The sequence below is a fragment of the Podarcis melisellensis genome (genome assembly GCF_964234715.1).
Source record: "Podarcis melisellensis genome assembly, chromosome: 13".
NCBI lineage: Eukaryota > Metazoa > Chordata > Lepidosauria > Squamata > Lacertidae > Podarcis > Podarcis melisellensis.
In genome coordinates, this window is record NC_138545.1 from 22,921,060 (window position 1) to 22,939,115 (window position 18,056).

The 18,056-nt window shown below is 45.7% G+C and overlaps 1 pseudogene across 1 annotated transcript; it reads right to left on the reverse strand.

The window, feature by feature from the left end:
- Positions 1–8,626: 8,626 nt before the first annotated feature.
- Positions 8,627–12,637, reverse strand: LOC309355059 (mothers against decapentaplegic homolog 3 pseudogene; annotated as a pseudogene). Its single transcript has one exon. The product of its transcript is annotated as a mothers against decapentaplegic homolog 3 pseudogene (transcript).
- Between the last annotated feature and the right edge of the window lie 5,419 nt (positions 12,638–18,056).

Below are 18,056 nucleotides of genomic sequence, written 5' to 3' on the forward strand. Positions count from 1 at the left end.
TGTCAAACCTAAGAATGTGACGTAACCAACATACAAAACAAGGGTCCATATAGCAAGCAAAACTGTATCCACAGCAAAAGCATCCACAGCAAGGAAAACAAAATCTAGACACTATGCCTGGACAGAAAAGAAAGTGTTAGTCTCTGTGTCCTAAACACACACACCACCACCACCCCATAATGTTAGGGAAAATGTTCCACAATCAGGGCATTATTTTGGAAAAGTCCATCCATGGTTGCCACTCGTTCTTTCTATGTCAGGTTTGGGGAACTTGTTGTTAGGGATTTGGGTGAGATTCGATTCAGTCAGTTCAGTTCACAGTACAAAGCAAACCCATCTAATTCATATTTTCCAATGCAATGTGGAAACCAAAACACAGCCCTTCTTTGAAATTTGCACTTCTCTTAGTTTTGTAGTGTGGTTGTCCAGCCAAGTAATACAATACAGCTCACATCTTTTGCAGGGGTCACATTCCAGGAATGGCAATTATATGCAAAAGTACAAGCCACCCCCTTGAAACTGTCCCCTCAAGAAAAGCCTTACCCCGAGCCAGAGAACCAGACAGGTCTTACCTACTCCCTCCAAGCAATGTATAGGGTTTTTAAGCTCTCAGACTTGGTTAGCACCAAGTATGCGCAAGGCTCTCAATATATTGCAGGTTCCCTTTGTCAATCAGTTCTTCCCTGTTGGTGAGGACCAGGCCCAGGGTAGATGATGTTAGTGCATGAGCACCAACACTTAGGGGTTCCTTTTCTCTGTCTCAGCAAAGTTCCTCAGAAAGTCTCCCTGCATCTTCACAGCAGCAGCATTCCAGCCCTCTCTTGGTGAATGTCTGTGGCAGGAATAACCACATCACCCATCCAGTTCTTCTCTAAAGTCTTTATTATTTACATTACAAGTTGCATAATAAAAAGGTAAAGGTACCCCTGCCCGTACGGGCCAGTCTTGCCAGACTCTGGGGTTGTGCGCCCATCTCACTCAAGAGGCCAGGGGCCAGCGCTGTCCGGAGACACTTCTGGGTCACGTGGCCAGCGTGACATCGCTGCTCTGGCGAGCCAGAGCCGCACACGGAAACGCCGTTTACCTTCCCGCTAGTAAGCGGTCCCTATTTATCTACTTTCACCCGGGGGTGCTTTCGAACTGCTAGGTTGGCAGGCGCTGGGACCGAACAATGGGAGCGCACCCCGCCGCGGGGATTCGAACCACTGTCCTTTCGATCGGCAAGCCCTAGGCGCTGAGGCTTTTACCCACAGCGCCACCCGCGTCCCTAAGTTGCATAATACTACCGGTCTAAATATAAAATAAGAAACAGAACTATATACTCTGCTCCCTTCAGCCATTCAGCCAGAGAGACAGGCTCACAGACTTTCACATATTCTGGCGGCCACACTGACCAACACTGACTGCCTCACACTTAACTACATTTCTCCAGAATGCCCTAAGACACCTGTTGCTGGGGAGAATTCTTGTTGCTAAGCAGATGTTTTAAGGGTGCCTCAGGGATGCGCTTCAAGGCTCGTTTCACGTTTATTTTGGCAATGCACCAACAGATGATCCCCTTGTTGCTTCTTCCACCTTTTGGGAAATTGCCAGTGAGGCAATTCAGGAATTTCCTGGAGCTTACATTATTGACAGAGTGAGTTTGAATTCCTGCAGATATAGGGTAGCTGAAGTCCTCCATGGCTATTAGATCTCTCCCTTTGGAATGCTTGGTAACCTGCTCTAGGAAGGCATCATCCAAGCCTTCAGTCTGGCTTGGAAGTCTATAGTAGACACTCACAGTAGGGTCATTTCCCCCCCCATTTTTTTTTAAATCCATTTACCCATTGGCCCGCTCCAGCTGGCTCTTCCTGTGTCCCTATGTATATTGAACTGATGCTTCCTCAAGAATGAATTCCAATATACAGTTTGTATATTGACAATCTCAAGCAAATTATGTAAATATCCTAAAACTCAAGAGATGCAAAGTGAATGTTGAAGCTCAGCTAAATCATTATTGTGGTGAATGCCCCCAGAGTGTGTGTGTTTTGAGGGGTGGGGATATCTTTATTGGACATTCCCAAAATTCATCTGGGATTGTCAGTATTCACAGGTGAGTACCAATGCTCATTGTACATGGCTATCGAGGCTTTAGTAGAAGGTTGCATTCTCTCTTTATTCACAGTCTTAACCAAGGCCCTAGAGAAGTCAGTGATATCTGTGAACTCTTGAATCACAGATTACCTTACTCCTGTGGATGAAAAGTTAACATGTAAACATTCTCTTAGAATAGTGAAGAAATACGGTAAGTAGCATTGCATGCCAAATGCCATGCTTCACTTCTCTAGATACCAGGGTTCTGATTTTCAGCTTTGTTCCGTTCTGTTCACCGTGGTTTGGCATTCGTGTTAGGATAATTATCCCTGCTACAAAAGGTGTTTGATTTGCATTACTTTTTAATTTGAAATAAGAATGTGCTTAGAAGCTTCAGTCCTTAGCAAACTTATATTAATAAGTCCCATTAAACTCAGTGGGGCTCACTTCTGAGTAGACATGACTGGGATGGCATGCCATATATCTTATTGTTTAATGATACAGTGAGATGAAGCACATTTTATTTTCCTTTATGAGAATATTTTTCAGAGGAAGAATTTTTGCTTAGTTTGTTTGGGGACTGAATGCAGGCAACAATTTCACCAAGTGGTAGTTTGCTACAGTGAGACCAAACTGTGCTTCTGTTGCCTGCTAGGGAAAGATCACAGCTCACCACTAGAGTATCTGTTTTGCATATAAAGTGGTACCTCCAGTTAAGAACTTAATTCGTTCTGGAGGTCCGTTCTTAACCTGAAACTGTTCTTAACATGAAGCAACACTTTAGCTAATGGGGCCTCCCGCTGCCGCCACACGATTTCTGTTCTCATCCTGAAGCAAAGTTCTTAACCCGAGGTACTATTTCTGGGTTAGCGGAGTCTGTAACGTGAAGCATCTGTAACCTGAGGTACCACTGTAGAAGCTCCCACGGTCAGTCCTCAACACCTGCAGATAAGGCTGGGAGATACCTCTATGTGAAACCCTAGAAAGCTACTGCCAATCAGGGTAGACAATGCAGTGCAGACAATGGTTTGAATCAGTATAAGGCCACTTCCTGTGTTTCTAAAAACAATGCAACTAGCTGATTTTTCCAACCCAGTAATAGAAAAAATAAATGCTGTATCAGAGAGAAGTGTATGGCACTCTGATAGATCATCTGCTATTATTTATGCAGGTTGCATAGGCACAATGCTTGGTGGACTGATTGTGGTTTAGACAGTGCTACAGAATTGTGTATGTGCATAGGAGAGACCTGTGTGCACTCCCATATGTGCCTTTGTCATTTATGCTGTAGCCCCAGTGGCATCTAAACAGACCAGTGAAAACCTACCTTGACATCTCAGAATTTCCAGTGGACATGGGAGAAAGAAAGAGAAGTCCTTGCAAGTTATTAATGTAATTTGCCAACATACCTTAACAGACCTTGAACTATTTGACAGTATTCTGACAATATCTGAGTACTAGGTCTTGTAAAAAGAAAAAGAAAAAGCAAGATTCAAGCACTTTCCCAGATAATTATTTGCTCAGATAAAACAAGCACACTTCTTTTTTAACAAATGACTTGATGTCGATCATTTGCCCAATTATCTCTCTCCAAGAGCCAAACAGAGGCAGACAATAAAGGGCCGGGAAATAAAAGACATGTGATGGAAGACACAGAACAATTTCACTAGCAAATCAAGTCCAAGTGATGGGCATGAAGTTCAAGCACAAAGATCAGACCTGAACAGGTGATTTTCCTCCAACTTTGAAGAAGGGATGCAAGATGGAGTTACCCCTTATTTTTTACTTTCTTCTTCTTTATGAGATTATCATATGTGACATTTTTAAGACATACCTGTAAACATTAGTGAAACGTTAGTCAATAAACAAAGGTAATGCATTGGTGGAACAAGCATGTATTGAGAAATAGGTGCATTAATCCAATAGATTGGTGAATGCATTAAGCAGGTGAATCAGCAAGGTAAAGTAAGTGCTGTTGAATTCAGGTCCTGCTTTTGGGCTTCCTATAGGCATCTGGTTGCCACTGTAAGAGCAGAATGTTGGGCAAAATGGGATGGTCTTATGTGAACTCATGAGAGACCTGGCATTGGTTGCCGTTCCCTGGCAGAAATTAATTCATCAAAACTGCATGCAATTTAAAAATGGAAAGGGGTGGAGTACAGTTGCAGCATTCACAAGATATTCACATGTCAAAATTCTGAGGATCAACATGAAAACTTGTGTGTACCAGGACAGATGTCAAGGACCATTGGGCCTACCAAGGGCCAGCGGTGATCACCAGAGCAGCCTGGGCCCTGTTGCTGCTGCTCTTGCCATTTCCACCTGCTCTGAGGAAGAGGATCAGCCAGCGACTGGAGTGAGCCAAAGTAACAGCAGCTTCCATTGACTCCTTACTCCTCTAACATTTATCTCTCATCAGTGGTAGAGATTGGACAAAATACCAAGTGACAATTGCAAGAAGAAGGACCCATTGAGAGCATTTTGCAACCTGGAACCAACATCATGGTGCCTTCTGGTTCACTCTTCCTGTAGTTGTTCTCCCCCTCCCCCTCCTGGAAAACTTGCTGCTGAAAATTTAAGGAACTGCATACCGAAGAGGAAACCAAGGGTTGTGTCTGGAAGTACTTGGGCTCAATCTAAGCCATATTCCCAACTGGCTTCATACACATCCTGGAACACAGAGCTGAATATTGATAGGAGAAAAGGGAACACCTAGCTTAATAGGCAAACAACCACCATTTTAATTCACTGATCCCTGAAGACAAGTTGAGTGAAGCTCATGCACTCAACCTATTTGCATTTCTATCATGAGATTGGTCTGGTTTTGTTGCAAGAATCTCCCATGTATTTCATGAAGATCTTGGACCATTGCTCATCTATCCCAGAATGGATTGAGCTTCTGTGTAGGAGAAGATGTCAAGTGTGAAGAAGTCCTTGGACAACTCAAGACTCAGAAACTCATGGGGAAGGCTTCAAGAGATTGATTAGGATGTTTATCACAGTGTAAGTAAACTAAATCCCATAAGTGTTTTCACTTTACTTTACTTAGACCTTACTCCCTGGATCTCAGAGCAGCTTTCATGTGGCTTCCCAAGACAGCATACAAATCCAAAGCTGCTTCAGCTGTAGAACTTTATTAAGTATCTCCAGACCATCTCTAAGCAAACCATTCAAGAGGGGAAAGTTAGAGACAGATTGTGGAACTCACTGGAGAAAAGTGCTTCCCCCCCCCTTCAGAAAGTGTATTTAAAAGAATGGGACTGCTGATGATAATTTTTTCCAAGAAATCTCATGAATTTAGGAAGCAGTCATAACCGCCCACGTAGCCCAGTGGGTCTTTTACAGAGAGTGGCAGCCAGAGTGGAAGGTGAAGGACAGACTTATAGATGCTCTGACCTGGAGCTGGCACAGCCATAGGCCCAAAGCCAAGACATGATGGCAGCAGCACTGGCTTGGGATCCAATGGATCCCAGACTAGCTCAACCCCAACTTGGAACATCCTCTTTTCAGGCTTTCTACTGCCTGGTGAATCTCTGGCAGCATATCTGCAGGCAGAAGGGGAATCTCTGCACCTTTTGAACAATGCTGGCATCACTCCACAGGTGACAGGAGGATGTCAGAGGTCAGCGTTGCTGCTAGATGGACCGCTGCCCAAAGACCCAGCCCAGAGCAAAAGAAATTTGGATTTCTCTGCCAGTATTGATATCTCCACCACCATTGAAAAACTCATTTGATGTGCTGTGCAATCACTGAGTACAACCCATAGTTAAGCACTTCTCAGTCCCTTTGATTTCATTCTCCAATTAAGACAACTAAGTTCTAAGTATTTGCCTGGATCATGTCCAGTAGCATGAAGATGCCTGGCAGCAGGGTTAATTTCCTAATCAGACAACTTGTGCATTGTTACATTAGCACCTATGATATTGTTAGTGTAGAATTTAATATGTGTGGGCTACATTTATAAAAGATATAATATCTAAAGAAGCACCTGTCAAGCCAGATGCTGCCACTGGACACAGATAGTAATGTTTTCACAGAGGTGAATGCAAAGATCTGCAAAATAACTTCTGACTTCATCAAATTGTACACACACATTGCTGTTTTCCTTATTATGTATTTTAATTGAGCAGAATGCACCATCTCATGTAGGGGGCGGGGGGTAAATTCCACTGAAAAAGGCGGAAAAACTGCATTAAATTCCATCAAGGGAACAGCAGGGATCAAAGGCTAAATGTGCACACTTGAAAGCAACTAAATAAGAAGTTTTTTCAATTGCTCAGAAGGAAACTAATTACAGAAACAAAATAATATATTAATGGAAAATGGAAGAGAATGCTGTGATGTGATGCTGTGATGCTACAGTTCCTAACTCATCAATGAGATTTAACACTTCAGCTAATTTTCATAGGTTATGAAAGAGGCAACTGCAAATTGCTCCCAACTCCTGATAGGGAAAAAAAAAGTGTGCTTTTAGATTGGGATTACAACTCAGCTGACTGTCAGAGGAGTGTTATTTAAGAGACTGAATACTGATGAATGTCTGCACTTAACTTGCATCTCTGAAAAACAGGCTTCAGGAAAAGGACATGAATATGCTAGTCTTGGCCAACATCTGCATGGATTGGGCCTATTGTCAGTATGAATTGCAACATAAAGAAATATCTGTTTTATAAATCCACAAAGCCGGCTCGTGCCATCTAACATCAGCCTACACATTTTCAGCAAGGAGTGGAGATACACGTTCAGATAGTCTCTCCAGAATGAAGCGAAGCCTGATCCATAGGGATGAATGAGGCACCACCATCCTCAGCCTGCCCTCAGCCAGCTTCCACCTGCTGACTTCCTTACTTAAAACCTGCCCAGGAGCTGGCAGTGACTGCCATCCTCATTCTCTTCAATCTCAGTGTTGTCTTTGCAGAGCTCAGCAGGGAGGAGGATGGGAACAGAAGCAGCAGTAACTGGTTCTGTGTAATACTGGCTGTAGCCTTCCTGCCTTTTGCCCTACCAGTCCCAAAGCACACCAGTTTCCATTGTCAAAATGTATGTGAATTGCTGCTGCTTTCAAACCAACATACTTAACAGCAGTAGTGGACAACATGTGGGGCGGCAGTGATTGTTTGACCCCCAGTTGGTGTAACCCTGCTGAAAGGGAGGAAGGCCTGAAGTTGGTGCAGACTGGCTCTGCCAGCACATTTGCAAGCTGCCAACCTCACCGCCATCTCACCTCTTCCCTTTCTAAATAATAATAATAATAATAATAATAATAATAATAATTTATTATTTAATAATAATAATAATAATAATAATAATAATAATAATAATAATAATAATTTATTTATACCCCACCTATCTGGCTGAGTTTCCCCAGCCACTCCTGGTGGCTCCCAATCAAGTGTTAAAAACAGTACAGCATTAAATATTAAAAACTTCCCTGAACAGGGCTGCCTTCAGATGTCTTTTAAAGAGAAGATAGCTGCTTATTTCCTTCACGTCTGAAGGGAGGGTGTTCCACAGAATGGGCACCACTACTGAGAAGGCCCTCTGTCTGGTTCCCTGTAACCTCGCAATGAGGGAACCACCAGAAGGCCCTCGGTGCTGAATCTCAGTGTCCGGACTGAATGATGGGGGTGGAGATGCTCCTTCAGGTATACAGGACCGAGGCCATTTAGGGCTTTAAAGGTCTGCAGATCTCTCAGGACCGGTCTTGTCCCGTTGGCCACTCCCGGCAGTGGCGTAGCGTGGGTTGTCAGCACCCGGGGCAAGGCAAGTAATTTGCGCCCCCTAACCCGTGGATTTTAGCACTCCAGTGCGAGTGCCCCCCCCCCAGATGTTGCGGCCGGCCCTTCTGCACCACCCCACGCTACGCCATGGGGCTGGGGGCGAGCGAAGGAGCCAAGGACCCCCCCCTTAAGGCTCAGCAGGAATTTATTAAATTTATTATTTGCGGAGCCCTCGCGAGCCGAGGCAGCCGAAGCCCCCTCCCCTCGGGCGCCTCCCCGCCCCCTCCTCTCCTTGGGCTGTAGGTGGAGTCCGCGCTCCGAGGCGCTCCAGATCCGGGCTTGGCGAGCGCCTCGCCTCCTCCCGGCTGGGTCCGGGGGCTTCCAGCCGTGCTCCGTCCTCGCCCGCCCCCCCCCCCACGGCTGAGACTTGCGCTGAGAGCCGGAGCCAGCGGCGCCCCCTTCCACCGGGAGACCCTCGCCCGCCCGCCGGCTTCCTCTCAGAGGGTTTTGGGGAGCGCAGGGCGCGGCGAGGCCCCTCGGAGCTCTTCTCCCTCCCTGTCGGCAGAAGCAGCCGCCGCCTGTGGCTGGGCCGAGGGGATGGCGGCGGCGGCGGGGTGCGGAGGCTGCCCGTGCCCGGCCAGGCGTCGGTGGCGGCGGCGGCGCTGCTGCAGCGGCTGCTCCTCCTGCGAGCAGTGAGTGGAGCGCAGAGGCGGCGGCGGGGAGCCCGGCGGAGGAAGGAACTTGTCCTTTCCCTCTGGACTCGCCCCCCCCCCGATGTTGCACCCGGTGCGGCCGGCACCCCTGGCACCCCCCACGCTACGCCACTGACTCCCGGTCACCAACCTAGCTGCCGCATTCTGAATTAATTGCAGTTTCTGGGTCACCTTCAAAGGTAGCCCCATGTAGAATGCATTGCAGTTGTCCAAGCGGGAGATAACTAGAGCATGCACCACTCTGGCAAGACAGTCTGCAGGCAGGTAGGCTCTCAGCCTGTGTACCAGATGGAGCTGGTGTACCAGATGCACACCTGGTCCTTCAGGGGCACAGTTACCCCATTCAGGACCAAGGAATCCCCCACAACTGCCCGCCCCCTGTCCCTCCAAAACAGTACTTCTGTCTTGTCAGGATTCAACCTCAGTCTGTTACATCATGGTAAGCAGCAGTGACACAGCCAACCAGAAGCGAGGTGATCACAGCCACCCAACCATGCCATCTTCTGCAATTCAACAGTGATGCTTGACAGTCCACTGAGGACCTCTCTCTTTTTGTTGCTTTTCTGGGACTGCAAAATAAAGGAGGGCTTTACAGGGCAGGGCTGGCTGAATGCATTTGGCTTCGTGGGACATATATTCTGCAAAGGAATATCTTAAAACATTCATTTAGCTTCAGCAGGCATCAACATCCTGAGAGATGAATGGGAGAATCATTGCTTTAATTTTCATACACTTCTGTAGATTTGAAACTGCACTTCATCAGAGATGAAAATGTTTGCCCATTGTACAAGAGTCCTCAAAGCCTTAATGAGAGAAAGAATATCTAAATGCACTGTTTGGAAACATGTTATTCAGGAGCACTTAACACCAAGGATACAGCCTCTCCCCAATTAAATCTCACTGCTATGGCAAATGGAATTGCACAGATGTGTCACTATGTACAGTTTGTACTTCATGTGTCTGTCTTGGCACTTTAGATATTTTAAATGTATTTTAATAAGTCTGTCTGTTCCACAAAACTCCAGGGAGAAGCACCTTCCATACAAACTTCCTTTTAATTTCCTAACTCAAGCTGGGACCCCAGCTGGCCATTGTTTCTCTAGCCCAGATTTGGTCAGTAATTTATTTCTTAGTCTGAAAAGTAAGGCAAGAGTTGACCCAACAATGTTTTTATTTGCTTTTGATCTTGACACACCCCAGCACTTTGCCTTAGAACTCTCTTTACCTAGCTCAGTTTTGTCCACTCTGACTGGCAATGACTCTCCTTCCTTGTAAGTTTTTAAGCAGAGGTTTGGATGGCCATGGATGCATTAGCTGAAATTCCTGCATTGCAGGGGGTTGGACTAAATGACCCTCTGTGTCCCTTCCAACCCTACAAATCTATGTTTCTATTACTCTTTTTAGGATCTCAAATGAAGGTTTTCCCCATCATCTGCTATCTGATCCTTTTAGCTATAGATGCCAAAGATTGAGCCCGAGACCTTTTGTTTATTGAACTTTTTGTTTTATTGAACTTTTTGTTTATTGAACTTTCAAAGCTAACAGAAGGAAAAATAAGGGGGGGGGGAGAGAGAAAAAATCACCATGCAGGATCAGTGCAGACATGGAACATAAATCTTAGCAATATTTTGCTGTACTTAACAAGTACTTGCACATATTTGAAAAAGAAAATCCTACAGTAATTAGCAATATGCTGAACTCAAGAGGTGGCTCAAGCAAAGATGCTAATCTTAATTTGCTTGCTTTCTTACGTCTGCACCACGTGAACAGAAATATAAGAGTAAAATATAATGAATATATCAAAAATTAATAGAGCTCTAATAAGATTGAGGGGAAAATCAAAGAGCATGAGTCTGTTAAATCTTGTTGATTGTAATTTCATGTAACCCATACTTTAGCATAGACTGTATATTCAAAGACAAAATGAAATCAGACAGCATTGCAAAAAGCCTGTCATTTTTACTACACAGCCTTAAAAAAATTTATGCAGTCATTAGCAATACTTTTGAACTCAAAAATAACCAAACAAAAATATTAATTTACTTTCTTTCTTATGTGTGCACCATTTTCTTTCTTATTTGTGCACCATTGATTAGAAATAATAAGAATAAGAAAAAATATTATTAAATCAAATAGCATAAGTGCTAAATTTTGTCAATTGTATTTTCATGTAACCATACTTAAGCATAGGCTTGAAGAACCTTATTCATAAATAATATGAAATCAAACAAAAAGTCTAGCTTATTACAAAAAGCCTACCTTTTTTACTAGAACCCCTAGAGACTTGCAGTTTATGGGGATTTTTTTTTTCTTGCCAGACGCTTGAGGACCAATGGTCCAAACTGACTAACTCAATATTTTTCAAAACGTTGTAACGTACATTATTGCTGCCATCGAAAGGCGAGGGGTGAGTTCCTTGTTTTTAAGGTATTTAAGGCACCAGATGCAGAGATGAGACAAGAGTTTTATCTGCTGTTAGAGAAATCTCCTTAAACACCTTGTCCCATTATTCTGCAACATTAAGGGATTCCCACTACATTTGCTCCCGGGTATCCCCTGTTTGGCAGCCCATCCAGCAAGCTTCTCAGATGCATAAGTGAAAGCTGGTATCATCACACAGATGCAAAGGACATCTGCCTGTGGTCAAGTGCTTAGTACTGAGCTAGACATATTAAATATATTTATATTTCAAATAGATTTTTTTATATATCTACTGTTTTAAATCTATTACTTCTATTTTGGTCCAGAAAAACAACAACCAAAAAAGCAAGATAGAAATGAGCCTAATGATACTGATTATAACTTAGGTTTCTCTCTGCCAGGAGTGAAACGAATTCCATTTCCTGGTCTTGGCTTCTGCTTCTAACTTCTGTAATACTTGCTGGAACATCAGGTGGTTGGAGAACCAAGCCGGTTCAAGACCTTGTCCAACCACTGCAAGGGGCCATTCAGATGGATCTCAATCCAGCAGGGAACACTCGTGAGTGTCTGCCGCTTGTGTTCAAGTCCCCAGGGCTTGACGAAGCTCATTCGGATGATACACATCTTCATCAGCTGGTAGACCGCTTCAAAGCCCCGGGTTGCAGCCTTGGACAAACTTTCACCAAATACATCCTTACGGAAAATTTTCAAGTTGCATTCTTTTGGAATCTTGATAACAGTGTTCGGAAGCACTCCATAGCGCTGGTTACACATGAGAGACTGGACAAAAACGGGAGTCTTGCTAAGGCACTCCAGAGACACGTCCCCGTCTTCATAGCAGAGTCTCACTCCTTCCCTGATGTACATTCTGGCTTGCTCCACCTCAGAATCACGGTGGATATTGGTCTGCTGGCCTAAGCAGAAACGTTCAGCATTGATAGGGTCGGTACCGCCATCTACAATCACAGAGTGCTGGTAAGCATGGAAGCTCTCCCCAACCCGTTGGCCGAGCTCGTAGTAGGTGATGGAACACCAAAAGGCTGGTTCAGAGTACGGGATGGGCTTGATGTTCACATTACTGGGTCCAGGGATCACCAGAGCTTCAGGTTTTTCCTGCTGGCTACTACTACTAGTGCTGGCTGCTGTACTCTCAGGACAACAATGAAGCACAGTGTATGGTGTTTCTACAAAGGTGCTGCTTTTACGGACAGAGGTGCTGCTTTTAGAGGTGCACTTTTTAGGGACAGAGGTTCTCATTTTAGGGGCAGAGGTTCTCTTTTTGGGGTCAGAGGTGCTGCTTCCAGGGTCAGAGGTGCTACTTCCAGGGACAGAGGTGCTGCTTCCAGGGACAGAGGTGCTGCTTCTTCCAGAGACAGAGGTGCTGCTTCTTCCAGAGACAGAGGTGCTGCTTCTTCCAGAGACAGAGGTGCTGCTTCCAGCAGGGACAAAGGTGCTGCTTCTTCCAGGGACAGAGGTGCTGCTTCCAGGGACAGGGACAAAGGTGCTGCTTCCAGGGACAGGGACAAAGGTGCTGCTTCTTCCAGGGACAGAGGTGCTGCTTCCAGGGACAGGGACAAAGGTGCTGCTTCCAGGGACAGGGACAAAGGTGCTGCTTCCAGGGACAGGGACAAAGGTGCTGCTTTCAGGGTAAAAGGTGCTTCTTCCAGGGACATGGGTGCTGCTTCCAAGGACAGACATGCTGCTTCCAGGGAAAAAGGTGCTGCTTCCAGGGACATGGGTGCTGCTTCCAGGGACAGAGGTGCTTCTTCCAGGGACATGGGTGCTGCTTCCAAGGACAGACATGCTGCTTCCAGGGACATGGGTGCTTCTTCCAGGGACAGAGATGCTGCTTTCAAGGAAAAAGGTGCTGCTTCCAGGGGGAAAGGTGCTGAATTCAGGGAAAATGAGGCTGATATCAGGGAAAAAGTTGCTGCTTTCAGGGCCAGAGGTGCTGCTTCCAGGGACAGAGGTGTTGCTTTCAGGGACAGAGTGGCTGCTTTTAGGGACAGAGGTGTTGCTTTCAGGGACAGAGGTGTTGCTTTCAGGGACAGAGTGGCTGCTTCCAGGGCCAGAGGTGCTGCTTCCAGGGCCAGAGGGGCTGCTTTCAGGGACAGAGGTGCTGCTTTCAGGGCCAGAGGTGCTGCTTCCAGGGCCAGGGGTGCTGCTTCCAGGGCCAGAGGGGATGCTTTCAGGGTCAAACGTGCTGAAATCAGGGGAAATGAGGCTGATATCAGGGAAAAAGTTGCTGCTTTCAGGGCCAGAGGTGTTGCTTCCAGGGCCAGAGGTGCTGCTTTCAGGGACAAAGGTGCTGCTTCCAGGGGAAAAGGTGCTGAATTCAGGAAAAATGAGGCTGATATCAGGGGATAAGTTGCTGCTTTCAGGGACAGAGGTGTTGCTTCCAGGGCCAGAGGTGCTGCTTCCAGGGCCAGAGGTGTTGCTTTCAGGGACAAGGGTGCTGCTTCCAGGGAGAAAGGTGCTGCTTCCAGGGCCAGAGGTGCTGCTTCCAGGGACAAAGCTTGCCTGGAGGTTAGAGTTTCCTGGAGCATGGTAGCTGTGATCCTCCAATGGAAGATATGAAGCTGGAGCTTCTGGCTGTATTGGCGGGCCCACTGGAGCACTGGAGCTCTGGAGCAATGTGAATACTGGCTCACTGGCACACTCTGGCTTTTCCACTTTCTCAAAGTGATACGGATTCACACAGACTTTAGACTTTAGTTTTTTATAGGCATTTGCACACGTCTCCATGCTACGCAAATCATGGCTTTGCACCTCTGGCCATCGCCACAGCCGGCAGAAGAGAGTGTGCGGGAAGTTATTTCCACAGGATGCATACATCTGTTCAAACAGAGGTCTGGTGATGGTGATGCACTTGGTGCCAGGATTCTGAGTGCTGATAGCCTTCTCCAGCTCCCCCAGCTGCTTACTGGCGTGGGTCTTCCTCACCAAGGTCTTGACAGCATTCTCGTACACCTTGCCTTCCTGCTCGTTGAAAGTAAACATCTTCCAGGCCAGCAGGCGTTTGACGGTGGCGGCAGCGAAGAACGGGGGGGACATGGCTGCGTCGGACCCACAAGCAAATGGGGAGACTTGTCAAGCGGCAGTGGGAGAACGAGAGGAAGCAGGAGGGGTGACTTGCCTGCTTCTCTAATTCCAGAGGCACCCGGATAGCAGCGAAGACCAGTCACGGCTAGGAGATGGGACAGTGCCGAGAGGGGCGCGGGCGCTGCAGCTGCAGCTACAACACCTGTCTCACACCTCAAACTTTCTCCCGACTTCTCTCACTCCTCTGTGAAGGCACCTCTGTCGGCAGAGGCAAAAGCTGCTACTAAAACCTCTGCCGGGCCCTCCCCCAAACTCCCCCTCATGACCTGGTATCCTATCAGCATCCCTTGGAGACAGAAAATTTGCAGAAGATCTCGGGGCAGAGCCAATCAGAGTTACCAACAATTAGTTGCATTTGGGAATGAAGTTTCTCATCCAGTTTGGGTTGGCTGCAAGAACTCAATAAATTTAAATTTAAAGCTGCCCTGCAAAGGATCCTGGGAAGTGTAGTTCCTTAAAGATTCTTCCCAAAGAATCCTGTGAGAGTAAATTACAGTTCTCAATATTCTTTTTGGGGGGTTGCTTTGAATGTATGGTGTGTACACAATGTTAAGTTCTGCTTGTGGCAGATGAGTTGGACTTAATAGACCTAAGCTAAGCCTGTCCAATAACTTCCGTGGGTATACTCTTGAGTATGACTAACTTTGGATGCAACACCAAAGTAACACTTTCCACACCCACCAGTTCTCCCCTACAAACGCTCCCTTGAATGTTTTGAAATTGTTTTCCCCTCAGATGTACACAGAAATAGATCTCAGAGTGATAGAAATCTGTCAGGCTGAATGCCCTTGTATGAGCAAATGGACAAATGTGGGAAGATTCAAGAACCCCCCTCATCTCCTGCTGATACTCTCTCCGGTAAACACTTACAGCCTCTGCATTCACATTGACTGGCAGACATGTTGAAAACGCAAGTTTGCTGGTATAATGTTTAGAATTTGTCCAAAGGGTCATCTAGTCCAACCCCTGCAATACAGGGCTCTCAACTAAAGCATCCATGACAGGTGGCCATCCAACCTCTGCTTAAAAACCTCCAAGGAAGGAGAGTCCACCACCTCCCAAGGGAGACCATTCCACTGCAGAACAGCTCTTACTGTCAGAAAGTTTTTTCTGAATGTTTAGTTGGGATCTCCTTTCTTGTAACTTGAAGCCATTGGTTTGAGTCCTACCCTCCAGTCCTACCCTCTGTGCGCTGCTCTGGTTCACCAGAAGCGGCTTAGTCATGCTGGCCACATGACCCGGAAGTTGTACGCCGGCTCTCTCGGCTAATAAAGCGAGATGAGCGCCGCAACCTCAGAGTCAGTCATTTACCTTTATCATATCTCTTCTCGGTCTCCTCTTTTCCAGGCTAAACGTACCCAGCTCCTTCAAGCACTCCTGGTAAGGCTCAGTTTCCAGACCATTGACCATCTTGGTCACCCTCCTCTGCATACATTCCAGCTTGTCAATATCCTTCTTAAACTGTGGTGCCCAGAATTGGACACAGTATTCCAGGTGTGGTCTGACCAAGGCAGAATAGAGTGGTACAATTACTTCCCTTGATTTGGACACAATAATTCTGTTGATGCAGCCTGTATTATCCTGTTTTGCTGCTGCATGACACTGTTGACTCACATTAACCTTGTGGTCCACCAAGACCCCTAGATATTTTTTACATTTACTGCCGGTAAGCCAGGTGTCCCCCATCCTATTTGTATGCATCTGGTTCTTCCTACCTAAATGCAGAGCCTTACATTTATACCTATTGAAATTCATTTTCACCCAGTGAAGTTCAGTTCACCCAGTTCTGCAATCTGTTAAAGTCATTATGAATTCTGATTCTCTCTTCTGTGGCATTAGCTACCCATCCTAGTTTGTTGTCATCTGCAAATTTGAAGAGCATTCTCTCAGTTCCTTCATCCAAGTTATTTATAAAGACGGTGAACAACAACGGGCCCAGGACAGAACCCTACAGCATCTTGTTTGTCACTTTTTTCCAGGATGAGGGACCATTAATGAGTACTCTTTGGGTTCAGGCAGTCAACTAGCCACAAATCCAAATCAAAGGTCTTACTGAAACCAAGATAAACTATATCCACAGCAGTTCACTTATTCATCTAGTTTGTAATTCCATCCAAAAAAAGAAATCTGATTGGTCTGGCATGACTTATTTTTGAGAAACCCATGCTGGGTCTTAGTAATCACAATTTCCATTTCTAAATGCTCACAAACTGACTGTTGAATAATCTGTTCTAGGACCTTCCCTGGTACTGATGTCAAACTCACCAGTCAGTAGTTAACCCTTTCCCCCTTTTTGAAGATGGGGACAACATTTGCCTGCCTCCAGTCTGTAGGGACCTACCTGTTCTCCAAGAATTCTCTTCTCAATTCTCACCTCATCTGTAAGCTCCTTATGCAGCCACACCGGTTTCCTTAGATGCTTCCCACTTTTATTTCTTGTTGGTATTGCCTGCTTTTGGGCTTTTAATATTTCTCCTTTTAGAAACTCCCATCCTTCTTAGACTCCCTTCTCTTTGATATTTCTGACCATGGGATCACACCCAGTAGCTCATTAAGCTTTTTGAAGTCACTGTTGCTCTAAACCTGCCCTTTGGAGTGGAGGGTAGTAGAATGGGTATACTTCCTTGCTTTACACAAAATTAACAACACCTGTAGTTTGCCCCTTAAAAATAGACTTTGGTCAGGATGGTGAAAATGTCCTTGCTGTGCTGTAGTAAATTAACCTCTGTAAAAGGCAGTGGTGGCCACCAACCTGGATGGCTTTAAAAGAATATTAGGGCAGTTTATAACAATTAAAATACAATAGTGATATTAAAACACAATGCTATATTATATTAAAAACAGTTTCCAACAACTTAACATTTCAAAAATAAGATGGACCCTAAAATATATTTCAACCTTAGAAATCCTGACTGGAGAGAATGGGAGATCCCCCCCCCCCACACACACACAACCAATGCAAACAGCAGGAATTGGGACTGAAGTGGGGCAAAGTGTTAAAGCCAACTATCTACACCAGGACCCCAGTCCAGATCAGGACTCCTGCTCCTGCAACTCTGCAACGTGCTTTGGAAAAGTGAGCTGCTAGGCTTGTTGCCTAACAACTCACTAGGCTAGTTGTTGTGGTTGTGAGATTTTGTGGGAATCTGCTTTCATCCGGCTGCATATCAAGGGCCCATGACCACCCTTTTTCCTAAAGTGTGAATAACTAGACAACACATGGCATATTGGTTTTGGGGATCAAATGAAACTTTATTGGTTACAGATGTGAGGTTTGACCAAAGGCATTGTGGTAATCAATGGCTCATGTCACTCCTGCTCGTCCACTGGGAGTGATTCTAAAGGTGAAGCTGGTGAGTGGAGGGGGGGATCGCTCTATGACCTACGTCAAATCAGGGCATCCCCCAAGCAGTCACAATTGGAGGAGGAGTATGGCCCTAGTCCCCATCTGGGCATTGGACAGGAGCCACTCCTCGCAGATCCTTTTAACAGGATACCCTTAGCCATGGAGGGGCAGGCGGATGCTACAACCTCCCTTCCAACCAAGATTAAGCATAACCAATGCATACCCACCTCTCAAAGTTGTGGCGATCCTACTGTAGCTCAGTCTGTTAGAGGCTGCATCCTCGTACTATTCTGAGTAGATTCTTTGAAATTAATGGACAATACTTAATTTAAGAGTAGACAGGGGTCTACTCTGAGTAGAACGTAGTTGGAAGCAACTCTAGGATTTATATCCTGCTTTTGTTGTGGTTGATCATAAGACTACAGAGCATGTGTAATCCAATCCATCCATTATTTCTCGAACGTGTGGTCCCACACTGTTCCCATAACTGCAACAAGAAACTGTCTCATCATTCAGCTGTCCCACATCATGGCTCCCTTTTTACAGACCTTGCCAGAGAGAGGTTTGTGTCCAGAATTTAGGGAAACTCACACTTCCTTAGTAAGGTATGTATTGGGTCAACGTCTCATAAATAGCTTGGGACTTTCTAGCTTGTTTGAATTTCTCTCCTTTTTTCCTTTT